Here is a 17,490-nt window from a genome sequence, read left to right as displayed (position 1 = left end):
AGACTTTGGCCTAGTTTGTTGTCCTACACGCGGGAAAGGATAAAATGGGAAAAAAGAAGAAAACACGAAAAAAGGGGAAAGGAGTAAGGTCAGACCGTAGAGAAGTGTGCACAACGTTAGGACACATAGGCAATAGAGTTAAGTGACTGTCCCCAGACTCTATACAGATTTTTATTTTACAGTCTTTTCTGCAAGCCCATCGTTTTTACGAAGCACATGGGCGCTTTTGCCGCCTTGTACGTTGATGACGGAAAAGGCCAGTGGTCCAGAATTTCTACTCAGAGAACGGACGCCGACAGTCTAGCTTTCACAGAATTTAGGAGAGCTGCCTTCTTTCTGAAGAACAATGTGGTCACTGGCATGAACATTCCGTATGGTGCTCGGCGTGCCACAGCCTCCACACGCCTCACTGGCTGCCTTTCCCATCAAATAGGAGTAAGCATTGTGAATGTGACTCCCAGCCAGCGACGACGAAGAACACAAATTTTCTGCACCATTATAATATACTGTAGAGTAAGGCGCTCGTTGACCCTTTGACCCTTTTGACGCTTTGACGCTTTGACCCCTTCCCACTGGGTTGAATTTCCGCCCCCGTCATAGTTTTGTTTTAAAGTTAGGCGGCGTAATTGGTGTCAGCCTTTGCAGACAACATTTACAAATGCCAACCAGTGTACGCTTTCGCCTGCGTAGCAAGTAAGGCTTTCCCGTCGAAATAAACAGAGGAGGAATGACACCCCGCGAAGATGCCCTACTACAAAATAGAACATCTCGTGGTAACAAGTAGTACGGAGCAGCATGCTTCCTGGCTGCCGGCATCGCTTATTACGGCCACACTGCGGAAACTACAATTATCTACGGTTAACTTATTGCCCGCGCACCGCGAACACGGCGGCGCATAAACTGCCAGCACATACGCGGTGTCCCAAAATAGATTTCCCCATGTTTATAGCTTCCTGCACACGCGACGCTGGGCAAGGGAATAAATGTCGCGTTGGCAAACTTCCTTGAGTTTGCACGCCGATGTTGCCGAACTATACACCTCCGACAGCGCCTGTAGGCGAGCGGGCGAAGCACGTGCGGACACCGACCGGGTGGAGAGCCGCCGATGGCCGCGAGAGGAAACAAAGCGGCGCTGCCAACGACAGCCGGCTGGTGGTGGACAACACCGTGGTGGTCGGCGCAGCTTATGCGAGCGCTGTTCGGAGGGACGCTGGATCGCGAGGCAGCATTCGCATTGCACACCGCGAAGAGTCGTTCCCCCGGGGTCAACACGCTTCGTTTGAGCCGAATCACATCGAGTGCTTTCTCCCTCGGGCGTTTCCGCCGCTTTGCACACCAGTTGATCGGAACAGCTTTCCGCGGTTTCTACTCGGGCAGCAAGTACGAACGCGGCGTTTTTGTTACGCTTCTTTAGCAAACAGATGCGTGCGGAAGTAGTTGGAGCTGTTAATAAGGAACCCGCAGCGGTAAGTCACGCGTTGGAGCACCGTGTATTAAGACAGGAATGTGGGAACAGGTGGGAGAAAAGGAGTACGGAGGCATACGCTGCTCACTGCGGTCGATTAGTCGGAGACAGTGAAATTTAAACGCCAAATTTTGCAGAACACTCTCTTTTAAGTGGGCTTTGTCGGATAAAAGCACAAGCCGCTCTGGTACAAACTGAGCTTTCTTAAAGTCGCCTTCACTGCTGTACACTAGTGCATTGCTCAAAAGACATTTTAAGGGGCAATATTAAGGGGAGGATGTCAAAATACTAAGCCCCTCGATCCTTTTAATAAGTCTTTCCATAATACCTCAGAAGTACCTATAAAATGGTATGCGCCAACTCTCTTTAAAGTTGAATCTCTACATCGCACAAATGCATTGCGAGAAAGACATTTTTTTCGACGCAATTGTAGCAGTGACGTATCAAAGAACAAAAACACTCGGGCCTTTTATTGAATAGTTCCATAAAACCCGGTGTATCCTCATAAAGAGATTTTTAGCAAGCCCCTCTAAAGCCAGCTTCATTACTTTACACAAGTGCATTTCTTAAAATAAATTTTTGGGGCAATATAACCAGTATTAAACGAAAATATCGTGACCGTTGGGGCATTTAATAATTGCCTTTTCAAATGCGGCGAAATGTGACACGTCAAGCATGACAGACGCACAGACCGGTCTCCTAGAGTCCGCATAGAAATGCTTAAGCTCTTGAAGAGGCGATGCGAGTCGATTTGGATAATGTTTGTGCTGAGTACAAGTTGCCGGAGTCTATTTTCAAAGAAGCAGTTACAGGGTACCACACACTGTAGCCAGAACAGCTTCTTGATTGGACCCAGTCCAGGATTCTGTCACTCCAGCTAGACATGTTGAAACAGGATACGCATAATACTCACCTATACCGCAACCTTCGCCATTTAAAGTAAAAAATATATATATACTGTGAACACACACACGCACATACACACAAAAAAAACTGGCAGATGACATGTATACGTTTAGGTCCTAAATGAAGCTGGCAGCACCCTGCAAACAATCAAACAATAAATAAATAAATAAATAAATAAATAAATAAATAAATAAATAAATAAATAAATAAATAAAAATAAATAAATAAATAAATAAATAAATAAATAAATAAATAAATAAATAAACGACACGATAGCGTTCGTCCGACGTTGCGGTAGAGTTTTTTGGAACGAAATTGCTGCATTTATCAGTTATGCTTTCCAAGCACTGAAGTTGAGTGAAAAGAGGATGACTAGTCACAATGGTTTTTAGTCGCCGCGGCACGCAAAAGACCATTGCGATTGTGTGGCTTATGCGTGCGGGAAATGTTGCGGCTATGGGGTGTTGGTCACTTCGAGCGAGAAGGCGACAGTGTGAGTTTTTAAAATGTTTATTCTCTGGCGTCATGGTCGTACTGAACGTTTTGGTTTTTTTACGACGAGAGGCAAAGAGGGATATAAAGAAAATCTGTGATGAGTAAGCAATAGTTGGAGACGGGGAAAAGTGGGTAAATAGACTACAGGGTACTTAAAGGGGAAACTAGAAGTCTAGAGCCCTTTCCTTGCTCTCTCGATTATAGGTGACGGAGATCTTTATGACGCGCTGGTCAGCGCTGCCTCCGATGCCACGATGGAACTGGAATGCGTAATGGTTGAGTTGCTCCGCAGCATATCGTTGGAAGTGACCATGTCGTGTGGAATAGGGTGGCACAGTTTTAAGGTAGTGTAGGAAGATTTTTACTGAACATCTTTGCAGGCCTTCTTTGGTTTTTGACAGCATGGTGTTAATCTTTTGCCCTTTTTTATTCAAGTGAAACTATATTGCCGATGGCTTAAGTTCCGGGGGGAAGGGGCGTTTTGATATGGTGCCATGAGTTACAGGCACAGCTGGGAACCGCGCCTGCCGAGCATGCGACTATCAATGGGGCATAGAACGAACCTCACTGAGCAAACGCCGCGCCTGCAGAAACCACGTATCTCATCTTTCGTCTGCGCTGTAGTATCATTGTCCTCCTTTCCACACTTCAGTTGCCACCGCGCCAAGTAAGCACTCGCATCTGGCTGCCTCAGTCCTAGTTTCCGGTTTTCAGCGATGACGTGCTTCCGCAGACGCTTGATAAGCGTGGCTGATGGCGGGCGCCTAGCAGGCACGGGAAAATCGGAAAGTGAGCCTAATGACGCTATCGCGTTAAAATTAGAGTGGTTCCACGTAGTGAATTCGAGATTATAATGCGAGAGCCGGGCACGTGCCCCTTGGTGATTATGGGTTACTTTTGGTTACAAAGCGGGGGGAAGTGGACTTGACGAAAAAGGTTTAACAAAACCGAGACGAATGAGCGCTGACTCCCAATTGCGATTTTTAGTTTGGAAACAGAACATCCATGAATTCATGCCCGAAACAACACTTAGTGCATATGTCAAAAAAGGCCACACGCCACACGCCTATTCGCGTTTTTTTTTTTTTTTAAAGTACGAGGTAAATGTACAGGGGGGATTAGAAGAAATACGAACAACGGAGCACACAGCCTCCGATGCATGGCGCACCGTATGGCTGCACTGTCAGTAAACTGCGCGCATGCGTAGATCTTTCAGAGCGCTTGAGAGTGTCGCCTACTGTTAGAGGAAAGGCTTGATAAAGAAGGGACGCCGGTCACTTATTATAAGGCGTATTTTTATGTTCTGTCGCCACTGAGCGTCATGTTATCTAGTACATTGGGGATCCAAGCGCGCCGCAGGCTGATTACAACTAGCATGATGCGCTTCAACGATCATCCTGCTCAGTGGCGACAGAGCCTGAAAAGTCGCCTCAAAATAAACAACTGGCGTCGCGTCTTGATCAAGCATTTCCCATAAATGTAGGCAATACTCTGAAACGCTCTCAAAGAAGTGCGCATGCGCGCAGTTCACTGACTTGGCAGCCAGACGGTGCGGCATGCGTCGGAGGCTGTGTGCTCCGTTGTTCGCATTTCTTTTAACCCCCCCTCTACACGTGAAGTAATAAAGCTTTCGAAACCAAGAACAATCGGAGCAGTTGTGCTAGCCAGCCTATGTCTATCAGTCTGATCAAGGCTTTGGCTACATCGATTCGAATGAGTAGTTTTGGTCACGATCTCTTCGTACGAAACCTTTCTTGGATTTCTTTGTGTTTGTGCGGAGCGTCGTTCTTGTGGGCATGATGTGCGAATAATGCGTTTTCCAACACGAAAATCGCATTTCAGAAACGGCGATAGTGTGTCGTTGTTTTGTTAACCCTCTTTTGCCCCTTCCACTTCGCACTTTTTCTGTGAAATATGTTTGTTTCGCTAAAGTTACTTAACATACACTCACGTACTCACCTCCTCTGTCAGGAAATTCTGTTTTGAACACTGGCCACAGCTTCTCCTCAGCCAGGGTTAGATCCCGCTGATGCAGGAGTCGATGACACACAGAGCACGAGAATCCGAGCGAAGTTCAGTCAAACACAAAGATTTTGGTATCTATCCGTTCATCCGTGTTACACCACTTCACACACGCACCAGACACAGCAGCGAGCAAATGCAGCCAGATGATGCGGTGCAGCGTCGGGAACGTTTCTGCCTGCATGAAAACGCATTCACGCTTCCTCGCTGCCTCGGCAGTCTCTCACCCTGCAGGCCAGCCGCTCTGCGCATGCGCAACTCGCCTATGTGTTGCCCTGCAACAGAGACGCGTGCTGCTGTTTCTTGCTGGTGCAGCGTTTTTTCTTTTTATTCATTGACTGATTGATTGTAGGGTTTAACGCGTCGACGCAACGCATACGTTGATAGGGCTCCGGATTAATTTTGACCACCTGGGGGTCATTAACGTGCGTGGAAATCTCGTACACACGGGCGTTTTAGCTTTCCGCCTCCATCAGAAAAGCGGCCGCCGCGGCCGGGAATCGAACCCGCGACTTCGTGCTCAGCAGCACAACGGCTTAGCCACTGAGCCACCGCGGCGTGTGCAGCGTTTTTTATTTTAATATTTTTTTGTCGAGGAAGCTTCAAAAACTAAATACGTTTTTTGCACATGGCGCATCCATAGCGCTTTCATGATAGGAAAAAAAGGTATATACAGGTGCCGTCATAAGTAATAGGAACAAGGATTTGTGAATATCACAAAATATGGGTCTTACTGGCTTTTGACAGCCATTACCGGTTTACAAGAAGCTTTTTCCATTAGGGAGGACTCCTTTAAACGCACACCAATGCAGCCAGGCAGTTTCCGGTATGAGAAATTCTTGTAAATTTACGAGACCATGATCCAATTACTTTTGACGGCACCTGTATGTACATGTTTGGGGATTTCTAAACAAAAGATTCACGAGCTATATTTCTGTGAAGACGTGCAGATGGCGTCACTCTATAGTTGAAGCTTTGAACTACAGGAGTAATATTTACACACACACACAATAAAACGAAATTGGCCTTCGTAACATGCCTGCTTAGTCGGGGAGCTAGCTACCCTCTGCAACTAGTCTTTTCGGGCTTTATTCCATTCGCATAAGTTCTTCTGTTTGTATATTTCGTTTGTTTTGTAAGTATTTTTAATCCGTAGAGCTGGTCTTAGCTCCTTTATACACAAGTTTGCGTGTATCTAGCCGTCCGTCATGGCATGGTCAGAGTTTCATACAGCAGGAAGGGAACAGCAATGCACTTGCACGCTGTAGAATGAATGAATGGATGAATATGCTGCACTTCACTTTATTGCGAAAATCGCGTTTACATCCATAGCCCGGGGAGGTCGGCAGCATGTACTTTTTAAAATAAACTATACGATAAAATTACGGCGGAGGCGTCACGCCATGCGCCCTTCGTCACTGCTGAAGGAACAATGTCGTCTTTCATGCTCTCGTGAGAATACGCTGTGTGTATGTGTATGCATGTGCGTGCGTACACTCATGCGTTCCTGTGCACGTGTGTCCGTGTGTTCGTTCGTTGGCATGACATATCAAAGAAGAAAATAGTTAGATGCATGGATGCAGCCTCACTGATATCCTCGTGTATTTAGTCCATATCAAGGTTTGTCGCTACAGGCGATAGCAATTTCATTTCAACTGTAGTGGAAGTGATCTTCGCCTGAATGAAGAAATGATGGGCTAAGTGTTTTCTCTGGTAGTTAACTTTTATTTTCTGATCGCTTTTTTCTCCCCGAAGCGTTAAAAGCCAAAGTGGTAGCCTGAAAGCACGATTGCTACGCTGACCAGTTATTTCAATGCGGCGTAATCAAACAGTTAAATTCAAAAACACCTTACCAAGGGGAACACAAAGATACTTCCCCTGTGAGAGTACAGAGTCATGACAATGCACGTCGTATTTAAGTGCAGAGTAGTATCATTAGACGACCTTATATTTGACCAAATTCCACAATAGACGTTACTCAGCCATACAAAACAATTTTTTCGATCACTTAGTAGTATTTTTAGCAACGAATCGTGGTAACCATTATAGAGTTATAGCAGAGCGGAGATCCGGTTCCGGTACGGTAACCGGTACGGTACCCGGTACACCTGCACATGCGCCCAAACAGTGTTTCCGTCCCTGCGCACAAGCAGCAGTGCACGTCGCCTACCGGGTGTCGTACCGGGACCGGTCTCCGCGCTGCTATAACTGTCTATTATGTATCGAATGATCATCGCTCGACGACAGTCTCTCAAGGACTTCGAACCGCTGCTATCATGCGTGAGCAGAATTCAATCTTGGTTCCCCAATTTTCTTGTCACCTCTCCGGGTGCCTGCTTCTGACCGCGATCCGAGGTTGAATATCCGCATTGCTGCTTTTCTGCCGTTCATCGGCTGCATCGTCTTCGAATGGTGAACCCTGAAAAAATAAGGTGGTGGGTCAACACAGAAATTGATGCAGGAAGAAAATGCACGCGATATCAGTGGAAGCCGTAAACGACAAACAGCCAAAAATAGCACTGCACATACGAATAAAGCTTTGAAAATTTGGCACAGAGAAGCGACGTCTAAAGATTTATTCTATAGTACAATGCAGTAAACGCTTTCGAAGCAGTTCTGGTATAACTGCTTGCGAACAATCGAAACCACTTAGAAGCTGGGGTTTACAAATATACGTACTTCCGAACACTAATACGCTAAATCCCCGTAGTCGCTTTGCTTTATAGTTTTTTTTAGGTTTTTCTCCTTCCCAACTCCTATGCAGAAAGAGAAAAAGTCATCGTTTCTAGCCAAGTACCCGTTATATCGAAGTCATTTTCTAGTCTCGAGGGCTTCGTTATTACAATGGTTTACGATACAAAGTGTACATTGTATTCCACCCCAATTGATTTTGACAATTACATAAGCGAACACTTGTTGTTGGCCGACTATGCCCCGGGATGAAATTATTTAAAAGCTCACCTGATGCTGAACCTACTCTTACTGGTTGGCAAATACAGCGAAGTCTCGAAAATAATCGTCGGAAAGTGAATCCTGCAAGTATCATTCATTAGTGAACGTGAAAAGACCAACGCGTTTTCTGTGTGAAGAAGGGGGTTGCGTTATGTGTTGCGTTTCCTTGTTCTTGCTTAATGTGACCCAAGAGTACCAAAATTTATGTACGTCATTCTTTGTTTGAAGAGATACAGGAGCAACAGCGAAAGAAATTTAGTATATCCATACGACATTCAAGCCCAACTCTTGTATACAGAATATCCATGTCTAACTTGATTCTAGAACTTCACCATGCCACACCCTCTGTTTCAAAGTCTAGTAAGATTAGGTGCGCTCCGCGTAAGTCTAATTTTGGTACATTACTTTTGTAAATACAAACTTACTTATCCCAGTGACACTGAACCATAAGAAAAATACCGCGCTCTTCTCGCACCATCATGTTTCACTCTCCAAGTTGCCCCCACCGCGAAACACCAGCATTTTCGTGGTGGTGCAATCTGTTTCATTGCCCGGGAGGCTGTTTTGGCATACCGTGATTCTCCCTTGCCAGGCGTGCAATAGCCATATTTTTCCATAGTTTTCGAATGCGCTTAACCTCTTTGAGTATTCTACTACTAGCTCAAAAGCAAAGCTTTCATTTCAACCCCAAATTAAATAGGAAGGAACCAAGCCCACCCACAGGTTATGAACAGCCAATTTTTGTTACGGTCTGAATTCTTAGGGGGAGAGCCAACTGTCTATGTCACGTAAGATCCATTAAGTGATTTGTTGTGGCATTCGTGCCAAGAGATTCTCGCGCGCTGCGACAAGTTGGTTGGATGAACGAGCCGGCGAGATGTCTGTCGATAATAATTTGACTGGAACGCACTCATGATGATGATGTCTGGCGCGAGAAATGCACGGCTCCTTATTTCACGACAGTTTCTTTCTGAAGCACACGAGTCCATCAGAGGTTGCTACATTTAGCCCCTTGCACACGGTGCTTCTTTGGGCACGGCAGTTGTGTGTCTTGACAGAAAGCTAGCAAGTGCATAAATTTTCGCTGTAAATGCGGGCAAATTAGCGCAATCAGCCGAGATACCTTGTATTGCGCGAAAGTAGATATTAAAGGGAACGTCCGTGATTGAGCATTGAGGCTTGTCTTCGGATCTGGAATGATCTCATAAAATTGGACCTCATGGCTTTGGCATTAACTGCGTTTATGTTTATACCACATAAGGCTAATTAATAAGCTCGAAATATCACGTAGCTGTGCGTTCCGATTTCACCAAAGTCAGATGCTGCCGCCTTCCGCCGGGAGTCACTCCCACAGCGTTTTGCATTTAGGCGGGCGGCACGCCCTGCCACTGCTCCAGATACAAAACATACACCCTAGGCACTCTACATCCACAGAGTCGAACGTGGATAACGGCCACCCGCGGGAAGACGGCGACATCTGGTGTCAGCACGACGGACTCCCTCGCGGCCGAATCGAGGGAGCAGCGACTAATCGGCCGCGTTGCCGCTAGGCGCGTGGTCTAGATACCGCTTGCCAGTGGCCTGTTAAATTGTACAACGAAGCCTTCTATGTCTCACTGATGGCGCATGCTGCGTTCAAAACGCACTGCAGGAAAGCCAACTTTCTCGGACGACGATAATGATCGTGTATTAATTAAAAAAAACACTTCCCAAGGTCGGAATTAAGTTTGGCTCCCCCCACTATTAAGCCAATGTCAACCAGATTCCACCATTCCGACGCGAGCGAAGCAGTTTGGATTTGGAGAGGGGTGCATGGACTTGCAAAATTAGAAAAATCACGCACCCCTCCGTCTAACGACGACGATGGTAGAACGCGAAGCTTTCTTTGTGTAAAATGAAATGGCGAAGGGTCATATATCAAAACCGTTGCGATGAAAGTTGCAAACTGCCCGCGAATCAAAGCTCAAACTCAGACGACAACCACGGAATTCCTCACGAGAAAGCATTGCGTTCAACCATCCTCGTCGTTACACGGAGGGGGTGTATGGTTCTTTTTACTGCGGCCCCGATTTAGCATACACAGCTTCGTGATCTTCTCCAGTACGCTGTGCGCTTTAGAAACCCCGTAACTGAAAAGATGAAAGTTAATTCTCAATTTGGCAATGTTTCTCAATCTGGCAATGATCACATGACATCACTTTCTGCAGCTGAGGGTATACCTGCTAAAGTGGTAAAAAGATGGGAGGTTTTATAATTAGCCAGACTCAAAACTCAGAAACAAAGTCCGTGGACGCTGCAATTTACGCAAACCCAAAACGAAGCACCGTATGAAATAGGTTCGATAAGTTAAGAACGTTCACACGCACACAAAAAAAAAGTTCCTTGCTCCCGTTGAGAAAAATCGTAAATACTAAATAGAGAGCAATGTAAGGACAGTTCATAAAACAAAATAAGCCACATTTTCTACCCAGGGAAATTTGGCGCTGAAAACTGGCTTCATACCATTCCCGCTCTTTAGTCCCGAACACCAGAGCGGGGTAAAGCTAAAGACAATCGCCGAATTTTTATGGAGCGCACGGGCGGAGGCTCTACACCCAAAAGCGGAGCGGCCACGACGAAGAAGAGGCTCGGAAGCCGGGCATCCCTCGAAAGGGACGGCCAGACACGGGACGCGAACAAAGGCGGCGCGAGAGAGACCGCTCCAGATTCCGGCCGGCGTCTCGGAAGGAAGGAAGGAAGGAAGGACGCCCGGCGGAACAGGAAGTGCTACAAGGAAGCACTCCTCTCAATCTGGCAGGAGGTCCTCCTCTCCGTCCTCAAGGAAGGGTGCACGGGCTTCTCCTTCTTCGGGAAGGAAGACGCGCCGGCCACTTCTCCGCTGCTCCTTTATTTTCCCCGGCCTCCGTCATCGTTCCCCGGGGTTCTTCCTCGAGGAACGGGCTTCCCCTCCGCCCTTTCCCGTCGGCCAGGCCTCTCAACCGCTTCTTGCCGGAAAGAAACGCGCGGCGAGGATCAATCAATCACCCGCCGCCGGACATTCGGTAAAAACAAGAGGCGCAGGGAAAACATCGCCTCCAAGTGCTCCGGAGGGCTTGCCAAGCGGCCGGCCTTGTTGGGGATGAAAGGGGGCCGGGAAAAATCTTGCCATCTCGCTGGGTGTCGATGAAAAGTGACGCGGACGCTTATTTATTGAAGGCGTGGTGCGGGAAGATGATTGCGCGAGATTGGCGCAACATCTTGCGGTAAATGAAGGGGCTTCAATCTCTACCGGAAAAGGTGTGGCTTAGCTCGCAAAACACGGAACTGGTCAGAGGGCGGTGAGATTCGACGGTTGACAGTAAAGCTGCTTGTAGTCGCGTTAACGACCAACCCTCCTATAGTATTCGGGTCAGGAAACAAAAGGCGCCAGGGGAAACACTTACAACGGCGTGTGTTTGCGTAGTTTTTGTTTATTGCTTGCACTGACGCAGTTGTACATGAACCTGAGCGAAGATCAGCAGCGCGTGACCCTGTAAAAAAAAAAGTAGAAGATAGACTCATGATGAGCGAAAACAAAAACAAAAAACAAAAACTTCGACGAGGAGACACAACAGCTCTTTCTCGTTCGGTTTTATATCGGTGTGCTTGTAATCAGGTTCTTGTAGATTGCCAGTTATACAGGCCTTGTACGCTTGTTAGCTTTAAACGAGGACGCGAATGGCTGGTAGCCTCATATCAAGCCTTAATTCATGGATGTGTTGGAAAACCGCATTCCGAGAAAACCGGCGCCAACATAAGTATGCGCACATAAAAGGCGACCCGTTATTGCTTACCTTAAAGCGTAGACGGGTAAATTATTGCGCCTGGTGCCTCCGAACATTGCAAGGTACTGCTCAGTCAACGCGTTTTCGCAGTAAAACGTGAAATGCCAATTCACACGTCAGTTTTAATATTGGGCACGTCCAAACACTGAACTTTTTTTGGTACTTGCAATCTGTCAACGTCGATGTGTAGTGCTCGCGCGAGTACACAATATACGGCGTCTGATAATGTTGCGATACGTTTTCTTGCTTTAAGAGCTCGTTCCTAAGAACACATTCGCACCAAGCTCTTAGCTCAAACAGCGCCGACAGACGAGGCCAAATCCAGGCAAATTTCTCCGCACTTTCAAGCATGCAAATAGGGATACCTCGATCGAGAATATCCCTTACATTGGACGCACGGGCGCGAGGAAAGGGTCAGCGTGACATTCTAGCCCGCGCGCGGGGAAGGGAGTGGATAGAGAAAAAAAGGAAGCTTACTCCAACTTTTGATGGAACACCGGATGGGTGGGTGACAGTCTAGTAGTTTGTCACGAACATGCACCGCACGACCGAGCTCGTCGGAGCGATAAAAGGCAAAATAGACCTCCGGCGCAGGAGCAAAGGGATGACGCCAAGGAAGCAGCAGCAGCAGCGGGCCCGAAAACCCCAAAAGCGCAAGACCGGAGGAAAGGACCGCGGCTGCTGGCGGTGTTCCCGTGAAACGGAGGAAGGAGGGACGCGGGGGGAAGCTGTGGAAAGATAGGGAAACGGGGAAGAAGTGCTGCGGAGAAGCGCGCAGTGCAGGGGTGGCTGGCTGGCTAGCTGCCGGAGGAGACTCCCCGAAAATGACGGCGGCGTGCTGGGGGGGCTGCGCCCGCGGATCCTGCAGACCACGATGGAAGGGAAAGGAAGAGAGGGAAATCATGAAACCGCACAAAAAGGGAGAAAAGGGGATAGGACGGGATAGAAGTGTGGTTACGCGACCCGCGCAGTGAGCGAGTGAACCGGGCAGGGCGATGCGCGCGACACGAACGAACGGGTAAAGAAAGAGCTGCCACAGCGCATGCCGGCAGACTCGGTTTTCACTAGAAATAAGGGAGGAAAAGTTGGGAGGACCCCCGTATCTGCTTGCCAAGCTCCCGCTTCCCGTTCGTCCCCCTCCTCCGAAATCTTCTCCAAGCCTTCACCGAGGGTCCTCCTCTTCATCTCCGCCTCCACTTTTCTTCCTCTTCCCTTGTCATTGCTTTTGTTATCGCCCTGGCTTCCATGCTTTCCCTTCCCCATCCCGCCTTCTCCGCATTTTCTCCCGTCGGGCTTTACGGTGACACGCGTCTGCCGACAATATATATAGGCGTGCTGATCTATTAAACTGTAACGATGGGTTGGTTGCTCCTCCGCCTCTCGACGGCGTGACAGCGGCTGTACTGGCAGCACGAGCAACAGCGGCAGTAGCAGCAGTAACAGCGAACTTGCGCTCCCGATAAGACCACTTCGCCGTTGCTTCTGGCGCTCCGTTGCTTTTGTTGTTGTTGTTGTTGCGAACGCCTGTCAGCATTTATCGGCTGCTTGTTTAGCTCGGCACGAGATGCGTCGGGGTCTAGAAGGGAAAGAGCAGGCTGCGCGTCTGTGGGCCGTAGATCTATCGCGCGAGAGGAGACGTGCCGCTCTACATCCCGTGGCGGCCACCAGCTGCCAGGATACGCCCTTCCCGCTCGCTGTGGCGCCTGGCATGACACAACTTTAGCCTGTCGACATCGCAGGGAGGGCATGTATAATAAGTGTGCACATTTTCGAAGGACCGTCCTCTTTCCGCCGCACGCTATCAATATACTGGAAAGCCACGGATGGAAGACTTATGCTACCCCATCACTTTACTACATGGGTTGCGCGTTGTTTTGTTAGCGCCTACCGCGACTAGCCAGAACCGTCTGCGCTTACTTGGCCCGCGTTATCTCTCACCCTGACGGCACACATTTTACTCAGCGGAGATTACTGGCAGTGGTCGTATTCGAGGGCACCTTTTACGGGTAGCTGTGGTTGAGTCGGTTGGCTTGTAGCTGGCATTTATTAGGGACGTGATCTTCGGATGTTGGTGTTCTGCAATGGGAGCAGAGCAACTTGCTGCGTACCAAAAGCAACGTCGAACTTTGTTTCTGTTGTGTGAATGCGTATGCGGGTTACACCAGTAACTTAATAACATGACCTGGTGTTTCAGACCTAATATAAATGGCAGCGTGAATATTCCGAGCCCGAGGGTATTACTAAACGCTACAGATTATGATAGCTTACCGAGTCGACGCGATTGCGAAAAGAAATATGTAATGGCGCCTTAATCTCTCGCGCTTTTCGAAGCACATGCGTCCAAAAAGGCAGTTGAAAAGCAGAAAATGCACGAAAATGGAAAGACCGTCCATTGCCTACTGCCATTAGTAGGGCGGCTGAAGCGTGGATTATTGCGCATGGTTAAAGGGGCCGTGAAGAGAAAATGCATTTGTCTTTGCTTAATTTTGTCTGCTTGAACGACCTTTTAAGAACATAAATCCCAAATATTTTCACAGTTCATTGCTTCTGGCATTTAGGAGGCGACTTTGGAATTCTCGTTTTGAGACGCATCGCAAGCGACCATGCGCGAACCGTCGGTCGGCAGCGTAACCAGCAGTGACGTCACGTCAAGTACATTCGAGAGTTCAGCGCGTTCAACGTTCTTTGTGTATATTGTTCTGCAAAGCTGCAAACCCCATATTTTAAAAATAATGCATCCTCTATTCGTTGCCAAAAACAGTTTTGTATCCACGTGTGCAGTGTCGTGACAGCTTCAGTTGTCTGGGAGCCATTGCAGCAAAACTCAGACCTACTGGCTGTTCATACAGTTTGTAGCCAGTTTCCCTGCTGAATTTCACGTTATTTTGCCGAATTCTCTTCGGAATCTTGCCTTTTTTGTATGAAATGGCCCAAAGCCGCTCAAGCAAAAAAAAAAAAAAGAAGTTCCCCGTGTGCGCTTCGAATTTGCGGCCTCCGGGCCAGCCTAGTCGGACACTTTATCTCCTACACTATAGACGTGAGAAACGCGCGCGTCGAAAAACTGCTGCATAAAAGCCTCTTCGCATTTGTAACCCAGAACTCTGTCGTGTTTTCATCAATTCTAATAAACCCAGAGCTTCAGCCGCCAACTTACTGTTGAACGCTTCTGCAGTAAGCCAAAGTGGGTTTGAAGTTCCGACTACTCGAAGTTCTTTCGATAAACATGTTTATGTAATAAATTCTCATTTTAAGCGTTCGGTCATTTATCTCGTCAGGTCAGAAGTTTCACGTTCGCGCAACTCATGTCGGCAAACTTGTGCAAGAATATCGGCTAGCAAAACGACAGTTTAGACTCGTAGAAACAGCGTAAACTGTTTACGAATGCCCAGTATAGATTAAACGTGGTTACCTCTGCCTGCGCATCTCGCCGGTGTTGTTGACTGAAAGTTGGACCATGTTGATCAGTCGTATCAGAGATCAGACGTCTCCCGTTTAGTTGCAGGGCGAGTTTCATCATGGCGCCGATGCTGTAGCTTTATCTGACCCTTTGCAAGCCCGCTCTATGCCGACATATTGTGCAGACGAGGGAGAATTGTGATTGGCTTCTTACTGACTTACTGAAACGTCACTTCACGAGTTGAGGAGTAAAGCTTCAGGGAAACCGTAACTGCATTTGTTTTCCTATTTGCCTATATCGGGCAACGAAACGGGTATGCATTGTTTGTTTATCAACGTTCCACGGTTATAAGCGCGCACACAACGTAATTTTTTTCGAAAATCTCTTCACGACCCCTTCTAAGGGAAATACGAACCACTAGATTGACGAAACGAAAGAAGAGATACGTAGAGAATGGGAAATAAGTCCGAAAAAATTGAATTGTAACATACCCCTTGGTTTTCATAATGCGCGAAATGACGGAATCAGTAAAGCAAATTGTTTGCGGCTACAGCCAGAAAAGTCTAAAAGTAAACATTTTCCTTTGAACGTGTTTTGGTCTATTCATCTCTCATACATTCGATAAACCTAGGGGGTGCTTCCTGGTTTTACTCATTGTTCGTGTACAATAGTGTTGGTTCGACGAAAGAAAGACACCTCGAGACGTGTACACCGCTTCGAAAATGCGGCGCCAGCGGTTTTGACTGTAATCTAAGAGAATCTTTTCGAGTATTTGCAACGTGTCCAGCAAAGCCAACAATAGTCCTTCGATCTGAGATAACAACTGTGAGGCTAGGACGTAGAGTTTTACTGCCGTTGCGGCCGTGGTTCAATTGTACGTTGTAGTGTTTGGGGAGGGACGCACCAGCAACTAAATCATCTTTCTCCGCATCTAGTACCTGCAGGCATAAACGACAGCTTCTACGGATAACAGAAAAAGACTGGATAGTGGGACGTGGACTTGGTTTACCGCGGGAGCTGTCGAACTTGTTTTAACAATAAGGGAAGCGTAATTGGGCTTACCTGTTTATCAAAAAGCGAGAAGGTGTTTGCATTTGAAGGAGATGAATAGTATTTAGATCGAGGAAAAGAAGGGAAGTATGATGAAAGAGATTGTGATCAAATGATGAGGCGACAATTAACATACGCAATAATTGGGTAAAAGAGACTAATATACAACCTTACTGATAAACACACGTGAAATCAAAGAAGGTGACGCATGACAGGAAACAAACTTAAATCCCATTGAATTTAAAAATGAAATAAAAAAGAACGAAGCGAAAATAGCATCGCAGGCCTTTTTACAAACCATGAAATGTAAAAAGATCTAACGGAAAGCAAAAATAAGCCCCGGTTAGTCTATCATTACGCCACGTGAGAAACCATAAATTTGAATATTTTTGCTCCCGAGCTAATTGCACCGTATGAGTCTAAAGTCATCAGTCAACGGGAAAATGATGTACAGGGGATTTGGGGCGCTCTGGAATAAACCCGTCTAAGCGTGGACTATTTATGCTAGATTGTATTCGTCCGTTGCGTGGAATGATAAAGACCGTACGAAGGAGTACCCCGTCTAAATCCAGACCAAGGAAATCTTTGATCTCCTCCCCCCCATCTGCTTTCCCAAAGAACCAAAAGAGAATCATCGTACACCCCAATAATGATAAGAACCTTCATTTACCTTCCGCTTGATGTCCATGTTCATCACTGTGCTGTTATGTGTGGGAAGTTGATTGCTACTCCCAGGTATCACTCTGGCGTCCTGCAATAGAGACCAGATAGTTTGAAGAAGGCAACACGATAATACGAGGCATGCAGTCCAGGGGCAGTAAATGCAGCATTCGGGGCTGCAGCAGAAGAGCACAGTGGTTTTAATGCCCTTTAATTGCTAGAGAAAAATGGGAAAAAATGCGCTGCTTTTGGGCAGTGCGCTGGCACTATACGTGGACACACTTTGCTGGAGACGCGCCCCAACAATTGCAGTTGAAGAATTTAATTGATTTTTGATTGATTGATTGTAGGGTTTAACGCGCCAACGCAACGCAGACGATGAGGCGCGCCGTAGTGGAGGGCTCCGGATTAATTTTGACCACCTGGGGATCTTTATCGTGCGCCGAAATCTCGTACACACGGGCGTTTTTGCTTTTCGCCTCCACCAGAAAAGCGGCCGCCGCGGCCAGGAATCGAACCCGCGACCTCGTGCTCAGCAGCGCAACGCCTTAGCCACTGAGCCACCGCGGCGGGTAGTTGAAGAATTTAGAAGTTGTTTCTCCGATACTTGGTTATGCCGGGCCACAAACCATGTAAACGAGTAATATGTCCCCGGTACTGTTATTCTGTACTCCAGTATTCAAAAGTAGTTCTCGCGCAATTGTCAAGGTAATAAATAAGTAAATAAATAAATAAATAAT

The 17,490-nt window shown here is 47.3% G+C and overlaps 1 protein-coding gene and 1 long non-coding RNA gene across 6 annotated transcripts in view; one reads left to right on the top strand and one right to left on the bottom strand.

Annotated features, from left to right (window-relative positions):
• The window catches only part of Pb (homeobox proposcipedia), a 104,301-nt gene that overhangs the window by 62,985 nt on the left and 23,826 nt on the right, over positions 1 to 17,490 (top strand). The gene's annotated exons all lie outside the window — the stretch shown is intronic.
• LOC144178881 (uncharacterized) overlaps positions 6,210 to 17,490 on the bottom strand; it is a 559,382-nt gene continuing 548,101 nt past the window's right edge. For 2 of the 4 annotated variants that reach the window (XR_013324081.1, XR_013324078.1), the window contains exons 4-5: positions 16,761 to 16,841; positions 6,210 to 7,307 (exon numbers count right to left, since the gene is read on the bottom strand). This is a non-coding gene — a long non-coding RNA (uncharacterized LOC144178881). Of the gene's footprint in view, positions 7,308 to 16,750; positions 16,842 to 17,490 lie in introns of all 4 variants that reach the window. The other 2 variants (XR_013324079.1, XR_013324080.1) reach the window with 2 other exon arrangements.

The sequence above is a fragment of the Haemaphysalis longicornis genome, unplaced genomic scaffold (genome assembly GCF_048455015.1).
Source record: "Haemaphysalis longicornis isolate Haplotype H1 unplaced genomic scaffold, Haemaphysalis longicornis Haplotype H1 scaffold_4, whole genome shotgun sequence".
Classification (NCBI taxonomy): domain Eukaryota; kingdom Metazoa; phylum Arthropoda; class Arachnida; order Ixodida; family Ixodidae; genus Haemaphysalis; species Haemaphysalis longicornis.
This window is presented reverse-complemented; position numbering and strand designations above follow the sequence as displayed.